This window comes from Engraulis encrasicolus, chromosome 19 (genome assembly GCF_034702125.1).
Source record: "Engraulis encrasicolus isolate BLACKSEA-1 chromosome 19, IST_EnEncr_1.0, whole genome shotgun sequence".
NCBI classification, from domain to species: domain Eukaryota; kingdom Metazoa; phylum Chordata; class Actinopteri; order Clupeiformes; family Engraulidae; genus Engraulis; species Engraulis encrasicolus.
In genome coordinates this window covers 21,835,810-21,850,374 of record NC_085875.1, presented here as the reverse complement: position 1 = coordinate 21,850,374, position 14,565 = coordinate 21,835,810, and positions in this window count along the sequence as shown.

The window sequence follows — 14,565 nt, the reverse complement described above, 5'->3', positions numbered from 1 at the left end:
TCTCCCAAAGGCACTCCTGTTTTGTGGAGAAATAAAACCACCAAACACTACACCAATGATGTTTTGAGTTTGCCCTTTTCTTCTTCATCATCAGTATTACGAATCCCCAGAGGAGACTCCAGAGTGAATTCAAAGAAGCCTGGGGCCTCATGTACAAAGAAGTGCGTGGATTTCCTACCAAGAAAGTGCAGGCGCGAAAATCGTTAAAGTTACTTACGGACAAAAAAAATCCACATGTATCAGTAAGTGCGTAAGGTTGAGGTGGTTTTCTTCTTCTTCTTCTATCTTAAATAACGCGCCTCAACATTAAAATCCATGTTTAACTGGCTGCATCTCTGCAATATTTCCGACCGCGTAGGCTACAGCACATGTACGTAGTTGCGCTGCATGCCTCTGTGTGCCGCCAAAAAGAAGCAATGCACCAGTTACGGCAACTTCCACGCTTACGGAAACTTCCACAGCAGCCCTGAAAAAGCCCTGGAAAACAACTTAAGTAGCTTATTTGTCCGTAAGTGACCTTCGTACATGAGGCCCCTGATGGGGAAGATCTCCTTCACATCCGACTGGTCAGACGCACAACTTTGAGAGGAAACTAATGACCGCTACCTTTAGAAGAAGTATTGCATTGCCCATGGGCCAGTCATTCCAATATCAGTACCTTAGTACAGTCAAGGGGTGCTAAAGGTTGATGAAGCCAAACATGTCAAGCACTTTCCTTTGGGGTGGGAAAGAGGTCGTCTCCATTAGTTCAACTACGTCCCTGCACATGGCTTTAATAGTGTGAAACCCCCGCGCATCGACAAAGAAGAGCGCCGAGTACAGTGCCTTTACTATCGATAGACAGTGAGTCCAGATAAGAGACAGCGAGCAGTACCGAAGATGATGCCAATCAGGGCCAGGCAGAGGACATGGCACAATTGTTCCCTTACAATGTGGCAGAATTACTCGCAGACAGCCATCCCAAGTAGCCCATTTGGGCAGGTTACCGCCTAATCTGGCAACACTGGCCTTGAGGTTTGAGTACATTTTCGCTTTTTGAACATAATTTGGACAATTGAAAATACAGTGTAGCCATACTTTCTAGGAAGTCTTGCCAATTTAGTGACTTTTGCCTGGCGACTAAAAACCTCATCTAATGACTTTTTGGTGAATCTAGCGGATTTTTTTTTTTTTTTAGATGACTTTTCATGGACAAAAGCATTGTTTTGCAATACAATAGTAACTGTGGCGTCAGGCGCATTTCCCACGGGGGCAACCAGCCATTCCAACAGTATTTAATCATTTGAACAATGTTGCAAGTACGTAAAGGCGCGTGAACAACGTTCTAACTCAATTGACATTTGCAAAAATGTTGTTACCTGTATATGTGCGGAAGGGGAGAGAGTGACAGCGCAATTACAGGATTAGTGTATAATGTAGTGTCTAATTTTGTCACGGTCCAAATGTCCTTACATGTAGGGTCTGAAAACAGTTCCTGCAACCTGGATTTTTTTTTTTTTTGCGATAAAAAGTCAATGGCGGAATGTCTGAATGGTGGTATGTAACCTGTTTCCACAGCCCATTGACCCCACAGGATATTCCTGATGCCCCATTACTAAGAATTTATTCAAATTTACACCCCGCCATTCCGACATTGACGTTTTGTTGCAGGAACTGTTTTTCAAGGATCTCAGACCCACCTTTAAGGGCATTCAGACCGTGACGAAATGATACACTGATCCATGCGCTGCAGCTCTCTCCACTTTCCACTCGTGTCCCAACATTGTTGCAAATGTCAATAGAGTTAGAACGTTGCTCATGCTCTAAGCACTTGCAACAATATTTCAGTGACTGGGAATGACAATCAAATACTGTCGGAATGGCCAATCGGACGTCTTTTTGGGAGTCGGGACAATTTCTTGCTCAATCAGCGGTCAATTGACAGTCTCTCTTCGTGTAGTGTCCATGGGCGACAAGCTATTTCACCTCACGATAGTGCAATCGTAGGGTCGCAAGAACATCAAAACTGGTTGTAATCCTGCATCCCTCGTCAGTAAATCGGTAGCATGTAATTTTTCCGACGCCTCTGTGGTCCGACGCGTCAATATTCCGAAAATTTCCCATTGATCCTACAGCCAATTAACGTGAAATAATTAAATTAAACCCTTTGCTCCGACAGCTCAATGTTCCGAACAATGGCTGTTTGAGGTCGGTCATCATAATCCCCCAGGTCGTATATCCTGCTGCTCCTGTTTTCCTCAGTGCTTAAGACTTCAGCTGCATGGGCTGCGACGAGCTCATAGATAGCGCTTGGTCAAGCTATGCCCTCTTACCTAAACCACCCTAACCTGTCTAAAGCAATGTTTCCAAGTTGTACAATTGTGCTATACCCAAAACCATTCCTAAGCCTAACCTGTCAGTATTGCAATATTTCTGAGTTTTAAATTTGTGCCTTGACCAAAACTTTCCCTAAACCATCATAGACAGTTGCATGACCGCGCGCATATCGGAAATAATCAGAGGTAATCTAAATTTAAGCAGCGTTCGGTCGGAACATTGGGCAGTCGGGACAAAGGGTTTCATTTTATCGGGTAAAAGGTGTGCAAGACTAAGTGCTGTAGGATCAATGGGAAATTTAGGGAATATTGACGCATCGGACCAATGATGCGTCGGAAAAACGAGCAGTCCCCCAGTATATTGACCGGTGTTGTTAAGTTAGCGACTTTGTTGCTGGATTTAGTTTTTTTAGTGATTCTGCCGTCCCTGAAGACTAAAAACTACATCTAGTGACTTTTAAAAACGTGACTTTTAGTGACAAAATCATTGTAACTGCACTGCCGTCAGAATAGTCAGCCTGCCAAGACCCTAAAATAAATGTTTGATGGCATTTTCTGTTAAAAGTTGGCAACCATGCCAGAAGTTATCAGCATGGGCTAAGGTTTCAGAATCACCTGGTTGCCAACATGGAACTTGACCTTTAAGGTCAAATATGAAGGTCAAAAGGTCAACCACGGTCAAGTAACAGTGTTATTTAGTTCAAAAAATGTTAAAATGATGTTAAAAGTGGGCAACCATGCCAGAAGTCATTAGCATGGACTAAAGATTCAGAATCAACTTGTTGCCAACACGGAACTTGACCTTTAGGGTCAAATGTGAAGGTCAAAAGGTCAAAGACAATGTATTTTCTGGTTAGTCTATTTTGGGAACTGTATATTCATGGAATTCTTTTTCAAATGTCAGCAACCATGCTAGATGTTATCAGCATGGACTAAGGTTTCAGAATCACCTGGTTGCCAGCATGGATATTGACTTATAAGGTCAAATTTGAATGTCAAAAACAATGCATTTTCTAGTTTGCCTTTTGGGGGGGTCTTCATATCCATGGAATTCTTTTTCAAAAGTTGACAATCATGCTAGAAGTTATCAGCATGGACAAAGGTTTCATGGTCCATGGTTGCCAGCATAGAACATGACCTTTCAAGGTCAAAAGGTCAACCGAAGTAAAATGTGCTTTCATAAAATACATGTTGTTTGCATGATGTATTAAATAATTAGTACCTGGAGGAGATTATTCTTATTATTTAAATCATTTTAGGTGAGTGAAAGTATTGGAACAAATAATATTAAAGAAAATAAAACACTGTTTTGATGAGGTTTCTCCCGAAGCGGACAGCGCTGTCAAAAGCTGCATTTGGGGTTTTCTGATAGTGGACTGTGGAAGTGGTCGCGAGAGTCACCCTTCACCTACTAATGACTCAAATAAGTATCAGATGACTCTGAACAGTGATTAATGAACCTTTTAATCCTACTTAGAACCCCTTTAAACCCAAGTCTTCAGTGAACAACAAAAACAAGGAAATTTGCCTTTCTGTTCCAATACTTTAGGGGACTGTATATTTAGAAGTTATATAGTCTTTATTATTAGGGTATGAATGAAAGTGATTATTGCAAATGGTCAATAACAAGAATGTAATTCATCATATCGTTTCTTTACTTCAATAATAACTAAAACGATAATTAAAATTCAAATGTGATATCAGTACATACTGAATATTTATGCATTTGAAGGAGCTATTGCTGTTATTACAAAAAGGTTGTGTCATCCAGATCATGTTCTATCCCTACAGCGTTTAAACATTCTATATTTTAATCACATGCAGGTATACAGGGCTGTCCATTCCTCAGGCAACTGCAGGCATGTATTGGCCACTTGGTTCTACAACCACAAATTATCAGTCCTAAGCTATGTGGAACTGGAGGTTTCCTTTGCCACACAGCCATCAAGTGTTGGTCTACAACTTTCCAACCACCTGCCTCCTCAGTGTCTTTGTTAATATGTACTTTGTCAGACTGCAGCCATACATTTGCCTGCTGATTTGCTTATGCAAGATGCAATCCATATGCATCACTTGGTGGTAACTTTCTGGAAAAAAAGTCATGTCTAGACCGATCAATGCCCAAAGATAAGCATGTTGCTTTGGATAGGTGACACAAAAACTCAAGCCTGGGAAATTGCAACAGAACATTCTACAGTAGTTATGAGAACATCAAGACAAGTGTGCAATACTTGATCTACTCTTACTGTAGGTTTAATTTCCTAACCATGATATGACATAGCAAATCAGCAAGTATCCTTCATTGCTATAACCATTTGAAACACATTTGACATAACAGAAGTCATTACTTTTTTCTATGGAAAGCCTGTGAATTGATGGGGCAAAGCAAATTCACTGGTGAGCCAAGGCATATCCAATTTCATACCAGCAGCTTAATGTGCTTCACAAAGAAGAATAAAGTAATTTAGATGACCAGAGTGAAAATACAAGTTTAAGTTAATTTTATGCTAATGAGCTATGGTGAATGTCTAAGGATGTCAGGCCAGAGCCCAACCATTAAGTTAATTTTATGCTAATGAGCTATGGTGAATGTCTAAGGATGACAGGCCAGAGCCCCACCATGATAAGCCAAATCAAATCATATCAAATGATAGGCCTACTAATTATTCAATATACAGTACCATGCAAAAAAAAATATATTTTATGAAAGCACATCACCAAATCAAATTTGACCTTAGAGGTCAAGTTCTATATGGTAACCAGGTGATTCTGAAACTTTAGTCCATGCTGATAACTTCTAGCATAGTTGCCAACTTTTGAAAACAAGAATTCCATGAATATAAAGATCCCCAAAAAAGGCAAACCGGAAAATACATTGTTTTTGACCTTCAGATTTGACCTTATAAGTCAATATCCATGCTGGCAACCAGGTGATTCTGAAACCTTAGTCCATGCTGATAACTTCTTGCATAGTTACCAACTTTTGAAAAATATGTCCATGTACACAGTCCTCCAAAAAGTCTAACCTTAAAATACATAGGTTTTGACCTTTTGACCTTCACATTTGACCCTAAAGGTCAAGTTCCAAGTTGGCAACCAGGTGATTCTGAAACCTTAGCCCATGCTGATAACTTCTGGCATGGTTGCCAACTTTTAACAAAAAAATGCCATCAAAAGTTTATTTAAAGAGGTTATTAATCGAAAACAAACGGTCATTCCCATTAAAGTTTTTTCTGATAGCATCGATGAGACTTTGAACCCAATCATCCTGGAGGAACTTGTGAAAATGGCAACTCAAAGTGTGAATTCTGTGAAATTTGGTTTGACTAATGAGCTGGGCTGTGACATCATAGAGGAAAGTCCGTGGTTTGCTAGTATGGCGATCTGAGAAAACAACACACATTTGATGGACCCACATCTTATAAAGGAACCAAAATTCTGATACAAACATCAGCGTGTCGAAAAACCACACATCCAACCTCATGAGAAAAAAAAACAGCAGCACAAATCTATTTCAGAGGCACTGATACATCTGCAGAAAGTGACATGTCTGACAGGCCAAGTGACGATTGTTGACATAGCCTGACAGTTTGTTTTGTTTATGGTTATGGACGGTTGCTAAGGGCGCTTTGCCATGACCCAAAGATGACGTAGCGTGTGTATTTCTTGACAAATGGGGGGCATTTTGATTCAATTGCGATATATAGTGTGATTGAAATGCATGTACATGCAAAAATATCATCAACTAGAGAAAAAACGGAGGTATTAGGCTGTTGGAAAAACACCCTAGATAGCCTGAGTCCTCAACATATTTTTAGCGTTTATCATTATTATTATTTTTTTGTGCTCAAAGTCACAGGCGTCGCGTGTCCCTCAGCCTGACTCTGAGGACGAGATGTGTACAAACCTCAGCCACACGTGCACCACAATACTAAAAACAAACTAGAAATGCATTCAGAGAACGCAGACCTCCGCCAAGGAAGTTCAGTTCGTTTTGTTCATGTGTAGAGTCATGATGTGGTTTCATGCATTTAGGCCTATAGGCTACATAGCACTTGTGTTCAGGTAATTGAACCGTCAAGTCGTAACCAAATTATAGTTCTATCTGTCTCTTTTATCATTTCCATGTCCTCTAGCTGTGGTCTGTTTAGTTCACCTTTGATTGTTTTATTGGCAAAGTGATTGTTCATGCTAGCCTATGCCTTCTGTGATTTGCAAATGCACTTAAGCGTTGAATCTCATTGCTACATATTAGTCACATTGTTGATGATTGGCAGCATGCCTTTCATTAGGCTACCATCTAAAACAAAATAAAAATTAAAAAGCACAATTTTCATTGGCCAACACCCGTAGCGGCCCTACTTTGAGCCGTTCACTTAATTATTGAATCAGAATGAAATGTGCAAGAATCCCCTTATCCAGTGGCAGTGCATGGATGGTTGTGGAGTGTCAGTTATTGTTGGCTATTTCGTAAGGCTAAACAAACTTTTGAGATGTAAATCCACTTCTATCATTTCTAGCTGTTTCAATATCGTGACACCAACGTTGGGGTACAAACGCAATTGCTTAGCGAGAGACATGTCGACTCGACTGGTCGCAGCTAGCGGAATCATTGCCTACCGCGACACTACCTGTGAATAGCCTATGGGAATCCGTTCATGAGGGTTATTGCGAGCTGATCTTGGCGCTGTGGGCAGTTGATCGGCACCCGGGCCTGCTCTCTATTTCGTATTGAAAATCACTGTTCACCGCATCTCCAGCGTTCATTCGTTACGAAGTCTAGTATAGTCTATGGAATGTTTGTAGTGCTGATGGCTTCAGTGCGCGGGGATTGGGGAAGCAGCAAATCACCGTGGACTAACGCAATTCGCGCGCACCTTTTTTGAGCTTCATTTTATATGAATGTTTTGTGACAGCATTGTGAACTTAAACGATATGCGAGGCTGTAGCTAAGGCTGCTTTTTGATAGCGATTTTGACTGCGGTAATGCATTTCACTTCAATGCTCTGCCCCGGTGTGGCTGCGTGAAGGTGGCTGCGTGAAGGTACGCCAGTTAGTAAGTGGTGCTGCTCAGGGCTCCTCCTCAGTGGTCCTTGCGCACCCTGTGGCAGGCCATGTAATAGCAGCGTGACGAACACACACTGTGGCAGGCCATGTAATAGCAGCGTGACGAACAGACACACAAATTCGGGCGATCACATAACCTCCTGGCGGAGGTAACAATCAAACGCTTCAAAGTAGGCCTACGCTATATGCATCTCCGTTTATTCGCTAAGCAGTAGCCCAGTCTGTAAGTTGGCTGTCCTCGACCGAGAGCACCACGGAGGCTGAAGCGCGGATATCCTCCCAAAACCAATTTATTGACCAGTTGAATGGCAATCAACAAAAAGTGCATATCCCGAGAGCATTCGCATCGGTTTGGCATGTAATGTGCATTACCCTTTCCTGAAAACAACATACAAAGCAGATGGACAAGGTAAAACGACTAGCCTAAAGCAAAGCAGTGCACTCACCTGTCTTCGTGCCCGAGCAGTTAGGCTACAGGGGCAGTTTCAGTCTGCACGCCGGCGATGTCAATTGTTGGAACTGCTTGAGGCAATAGCATTCTGTTCAGTCCAACCATGCCCGCGATCTCCACATTTGTGGTGAAGCACGAGGGGTGGTAATGTGCCGAGCACAACAGTGACCACGAGCTTGCTTCAAAACCACAGCGGTGGCTACGTACGAATTGGATCCACAGAGCCCTTGTTTTAGCCTTCTCCTTGTCGGCCACAGTTCCATCATTCTTCACAGAAGGGAACTTGTGCAAAGATATTCCTTCTGTCAAGTAGCCATTTTTGCAGCTGGCACCGTTCGGCCCTCCACACTGCTTGACACTGCGCTTTGTTTTTGGTACTAGCCGCAATTGATCTGAACAAGGTGGAATGAGGTGAACTTTCCCCTTCTATGTCACGCATATCATTTGCATAAAATTTGCATGTCACGAAAAAAAGTAAACATAACACTTTTTGGTAACGTTTTAACATGACTTTTAGGACAAAATATCACCCAGACAATATCCCATTTTATTCACAAGGCTTAGAAGGCTTTCAGAATCTGTCCTGGAAATGGTCAAATTCCTTTACTTTGTTTTCGTTTCATAAACCCTTTAAGCACCTTAGCTGCTGATGGCAGGCTGACTATTTGGTGTTCGCCGAACTGCTAAGTGCAACACCAGCACCTAAACATACAACCTTACCCCACTATCTCTGGGATTTTCATGCCAAATATTTGGTGAATTTGCTTGTACACCTCTCCTTGGTCCCAGGATTAGTAAAACTCGATTCCGTTGATGATGTGTCTTCTGTGGTGCAACCTGCTTTTAGACAGATCTTTACAGACAGTGTCCCATGTAGCATGTGGGAGGAGTAAAAAGTCTTCCATTAATTGAGTGTGGTGCTATTCTGAAGTCCTGAAGAGAAATAGCAGTAGGCCTACAACACGTTAGTTTTGTTGCCCTTACTGTTACTTTAAAACAACTGTAGGTGGCGACAGTGCATAGCCCCTCCAGGTGGCCTTTGCAGGTGCGATTTCAGCTACTCCACCAGCTCCTTTATCTGCGCTCTACACATACGATATTTGTGCAAGATGGTCTCGTCCGTTAGGACATTGTAGGGGGTCTAAATTGTCTAATTAGTTGTAGATTACCGTGGTAGGCATTCGCGTGCGATGCCGGTTGAAAACATGCAACAGCGCTGCCATCTCTTTGTCCTACGTCACGTGCCATTAATTCATTTATAGGGGCCAGGTAATGATCCAACTTTTATGAATTAGGGTGTACTGCCAATGGGTGGTAGCTTGTTAGGTGGTACTGCCAGAGTAATCATCTCTACTAGAGGTGTGTCGTTCATGAACGAGCCGGTTCTTTTGAACGGCTCCCTGAAGTGAACGATGGGAACCGGATCACAGCTGGGGGAGCCACTCGACTGTTATTTCGTTCATTTTTCATTCATTTTAAGCATGTGACCTCGACCAGAGTAATTAAATTTGGGAAAAAACACAATTGTTTGCCTCAAAGAGAGGCAAAAACGGTCTTTAGAAGCAGGAGAATAATCAGTTGTTGTTTGGACAACATTACCTTGAGGAGGAGTCAAAATATTACATTCTTAACACTGAATAAATAATTTAAAAAAAGAGCCAGTTTTTTGAACGGCTCTTTGAAAGGAACGAGCCACTAAGATCCGGATCCCGAAAAAGAGCCATAAATCCCATCTCTAATCTCTACATTATACTGTAGATAGAGAGGTTGTGAACAAGAGTTTGAGAGTTTGTCATATGTACTTGATGGCCTATACGCCCTCTTGTGTGTGTGTGACAGAGAGAGAGAAAAAAAGAATGTGCGTGCGTGCGTGCGGAGCATGTGTGTGTGTGAGTGTATGCGCCGTACAGTATGCATGTTTGCTCGCCACTCTTTTGTGTGTTTATCCTCTTTTTAATCCAGCTGCCAATGTTTGCTTGAGCCACTTATGCTGTTGACAACCCCAGCGGAGTGATAATGCACATTAATTACAATTTGCCCACAAACAAGCCTGAAATGAGACATCACATTTTACACATCAGCTTGTCTGTAAGCAAGAAGCAATGGAGGTAACTTTTTTTTTTTTTTAATTGGTTGCTTTGATTTCCAGCAAAGTGTTTGAGCGGCAGTCTCTGTTGTCCTGTGATTTGAGACTAATGAGGAGGAGATTTGTTGTTGTTTTTGTTGTGTGTTGTTTTGGAGGAGGTGGTGGTGGAGATAATGCCTTTGAAGACTGAGCATCTTAGATCTGAGGACGGATACTGAGCTACGGCTACAGCTATACTGTATGCAGACCTGTCACAACCAGGCAAGCAAACTAGGTAATCGCCTAGGGCCCAGCTGAAATGGGGGTGGGGTCCCTTGTAATGACGGGTTAGGCACTTATTTACAGTAATTGACAGCGATGACAATTTTGTGAGGGTGGCAGTACCTTCCTAAATCCAGTGTTTGAAAAGTGCAACGATACGGTTATCGAAATCTCTTTAAATGGGGAGCCCTGCCTAATAGTTTTGCCTTTGGCCCCGGAATACCTTGTAATGGCCCTGTATGCTTCAAAACAATCTACTACTCTGCAGCGGCAAAGTACCTATATTACAGATGCTGCCCCCTTCTTAACAAACACATTTATGGATTAAAAAAATACTTATACACACATACAGTTTTGTTGTTGTTGTGAATCGTGAGTGGAGGTAGTGATGATGATGTCTTTGAAGATCAAACATCTAACACTGCGAAAACACCAGAAGAGTAAAATTAAAGATAATAAGTCGCTGGACTGTCTTCATAGCAAGTGCTACACAAGCAGTAAAAGTGACAGAATATACCATTAAAAGCAGAATGCAAGCATTTCGATACAAAATGTATAGATATGCATAGTGCAACACACACGCACGGGCGCACACACACACTGACACACATGCACAAAGTTGTAGACATTCACAGAACTTTTCTCAGAGACAGAGAAAAAAGCAAACACACTTGATGCCCTGTAGGGTATAAACCTTAGAATAACCTCACCTCTTTTCTCTCTGTCTATATTCATGCACGCACACACACACACACACACACCAGTTTTACAACAAAAAAGTAACATATTTCATACTTACACTCTCTCACACACACACACACACACACGGGCGGTGAGATGGGCTGACCTGACATGCGGCCCCAGACAGGGACTTGTTGGGCAGGGCCGGCAGCATCGGGGCAGGTCTCTCCGGTTCCGGAACTGAATGCGGAGTCATCCATCACCGTGGCAACAGCACCTGTCAGCAGCCAGATCCTTGGGGAGGGTGGGGCGTGTAGAGGGGTGGAGGTGCGGGGGCCGTTCAGACATAGACAGGACAAAGAGTAACAGGACGCTACATATGCGTGCACAGATAGGGAGGAGGTGGTGCTAAAGCACCTGCCCCTTTACTCTACTGGACAAAAATGCCCTTTTTGAAAGTGTTCTCTTTTTTTGCCATAATGTCCTATGCTCTATGTTGTTATGATCTACAAATGTTTTGGCAATCAAAAACATGTGATAATTATGCTGCTATATACATTTATAACCTCGTAAGGCAACTGGAAGTTCCACATGCTCCTCAATCCCCCCTTAAGCACCTGCCCTCCAAAATGTCTGTGCACTCCAATGGCTGTGCATGTTTGTGGGAAGGATGTCCATGTGTGTGCATGCGTGCATATGCACATGAGTTTTGTGCGTGCCTGTGCTGTGTGTTTGTGAATGTGTGTTTGTTAAAATACCTCATACTTGCACTATCTACTTACAATACTATCTACTTACGTCAGGGAAAACCTGGTATGACTTTCACAATGCTACTAATGACTATGTCTTCACATATTGTCATTGCAATGTTTTTATCAGGCAAGCCGACAGAGGGGGACAAAGGGGTATGTTATCCCGGGCCCAGGGAGATAGACGGCCCATAATTGGGTCCTCATTACATTGTATGTATTGGGTAGGGGGCCCTTTCAAATTACTTTGTCCGGGGCCCAGTGAAAGCTGTCAGTGGCTCTGGCTATGATGTCATTGAAGGGGGTCAGCAAAAAGGCCCATATGCATAAAGAGACTGGACTCTTCATAAAAAGAAGAAGAGGAAAAAAGAAAGGTATTACCACCTCTTGGCAAGGTCTAAGATAGAAAGGTTCCCCTGTTCTTATTCGCACGAGAACCTCTCAGAAAGTGTGCCTGAGTGGCAGCTTTTATGCTAAAAGCGTTTCTCTCCTTTTGTAAATGAACTGTGGCAGGCTGTGGGGATAAATGGAGAGAGGCCGGGAGACTGAAGGACCCCTTTTATGTTGGAGAGGATGGAAGCATCCGCTCTAGTCTATCCTGGTCATAAGAGAGTTGCACACACAGACGTGCACACTCAGACGTGCACGGCACACACACACACACACACACACACACACACACACACACACACACACACACACACACAAACGTACACTTGCATGGGCACACACACGCCAGTGTTAATTTCGTCAGCGTTTTGAAATTTAGTCTTAGTCTTAGTCACAATGAAGAAAATCAATTTTAGTCTTAGTCATATTTTAGTCATTGCCTTCCCAATTTAGTCTTAGTCTTAGTCTAAATGACGAAAATCAAAAAAGGGCATTGACGAAATATTTTAGTCATAGTCATGGTTGACGAAATTAACACTGACACACGCACAGACACACATGGACACGCACACATAGTATTGTGCATACATTCACACTGGCAAACATGCACAGGCATGCACACACGCATGGATACACAAACGGGCACACACACCTGTGTTAGGAAGTGTGTCCTGGCATGTCAGATAGCTCTGAGCATACTGTACACACACACCTCTTGGGTTGTCTGACAGGACTCTGAGCACACACACGTGCACACACACACACAGGGATGGATGTGTATGACTTTGAAAGGGGCATTCTCCTCTATGCAGACCTGTCTCCACAAAAGCGCCTTTTTTTACAGCACACACACAGAGGCGCGTGTGCGCACACACTCACACACACACACACACACACACACAGAACCTTCTTCACTATGCAGAGCTGTCTGCAACAAAAGCGCCTTTCCCTTTTACGCTGCGGCTCCCTTTGTCATGGTGAGAAAGGGCCACGCGGCGATGCCCAATTTCTGGAAGGCCGGGGCCGACAAGGTGACTCCGTCGACCCAAAATGTGTATCTCATTGCCATTTCATTTGTACCACACAGAGAAGAGAGGAAACACAGACACAGACAGACAGGCAGGCTAATAGCGGTGGAGTACAAAATGGTGCTAAGCCTTGAACGGGGCCCTGTATTGAAATGCTTCTTTTGTGAAGACTTTGTGTGTGTGTGTGTGTGTGCGTGTGCGTGTGCAGGGCTGCTGACAGCTTTTGCTGGGCCCAGGACAAAGTCATCTGAAAGGGCCCCCTACCCAATAGATAACACGTAATGGGGACCCAATTTTGGGCCCGGTGTCTCTGGGCCTTGGACAACATACCCGTTTGTCCTCCCCCCTGTCGGCGGGCCTGTGTGTGTGTCTGTGTGTGTGTCAAAGATGTAAATCAGAGCTCTCCTCAGTTTGATGTCATACATGGAAATGCACAGGGAAAAGTAATAATAAGGAAATGGGCCAATATGACATGAACAGATGAATGGATGAACGAATGAAATAATGAATGAACTGATGAATGAAAGATAAATAAATGGATGAAAAATAAATTGCCGGTGTTGTGAGTGAAAAAAGATAGAGAACAGAAAGAAAAAAAATCTCTTTCACCCTCTTATCTCATCCCCTTTTTCTCTTCGTCTCTATGTGTCTGTCTGTTTGTTATCCAAAAGCTTTGTGTCTGTGGCTTGTGTGTGTGTGTGTGTGTGTGTGTGTGTGTGTGTGTGTGTGTGTGTCGTCTGAATCGCATACATCTGCTGTGGTACCCAGAGGACCAGATCTTATTGGCTCTCATTAGCTCACAGTCTTCGCTGTTTAAAAACGAGAGGGAGTGCCTCTTTTTCACCAAATAGTCAGTGTTTTCTCTCTCTCTCTCTCTCTCTCTCTCTCTCTCTCTCTCTCTCTCTCTCTCTCTCTCTCACACACACACACACACTCACTCTCAGACTTTCTCTTTTATATGTTTTCCTCTGTGTTTTTTTCTTTCCCATTCCCTGTGGGGCCGATCTGAAGCGAGCGCAAGTGGAGTCGTTTTGAGAGTGAGAATCTAAAGATACAGCCGCATCTGTGACTGATAGGGTTTAGCACTAGAAAGACTCTTAGGATTTCATTTCCACACATACAGTCTCTCTCTCTCTCTCTCTCTCTCTCTCTCTCTCTCTCTCTCTCTCTCTCACACTCACTCACTCACACACACACACACACATATTGTACACACACACATACCCACATACACATAAATGACTGTCTAGCGCACACCTATGCTAACTGTCATGGAGTAACATACACACACAAATGGGCTAGCTAGCATGCTGTCACACACGCATACAAACACACATACACACGGACGCATGCAGTCACACACTCACACACAGGCACATACAAATACACTCTCTCTCTCTCACACACACACACACACATACACACTTACACACCCCATAGTGTATAAAGGAAAAATGAATTGTTAATCAAAGGCGGGTTTGATGATGTGGGGCAGGGTGTCTGTGATGTTCCCCGTCTGACACCATCTCAGCTGGGT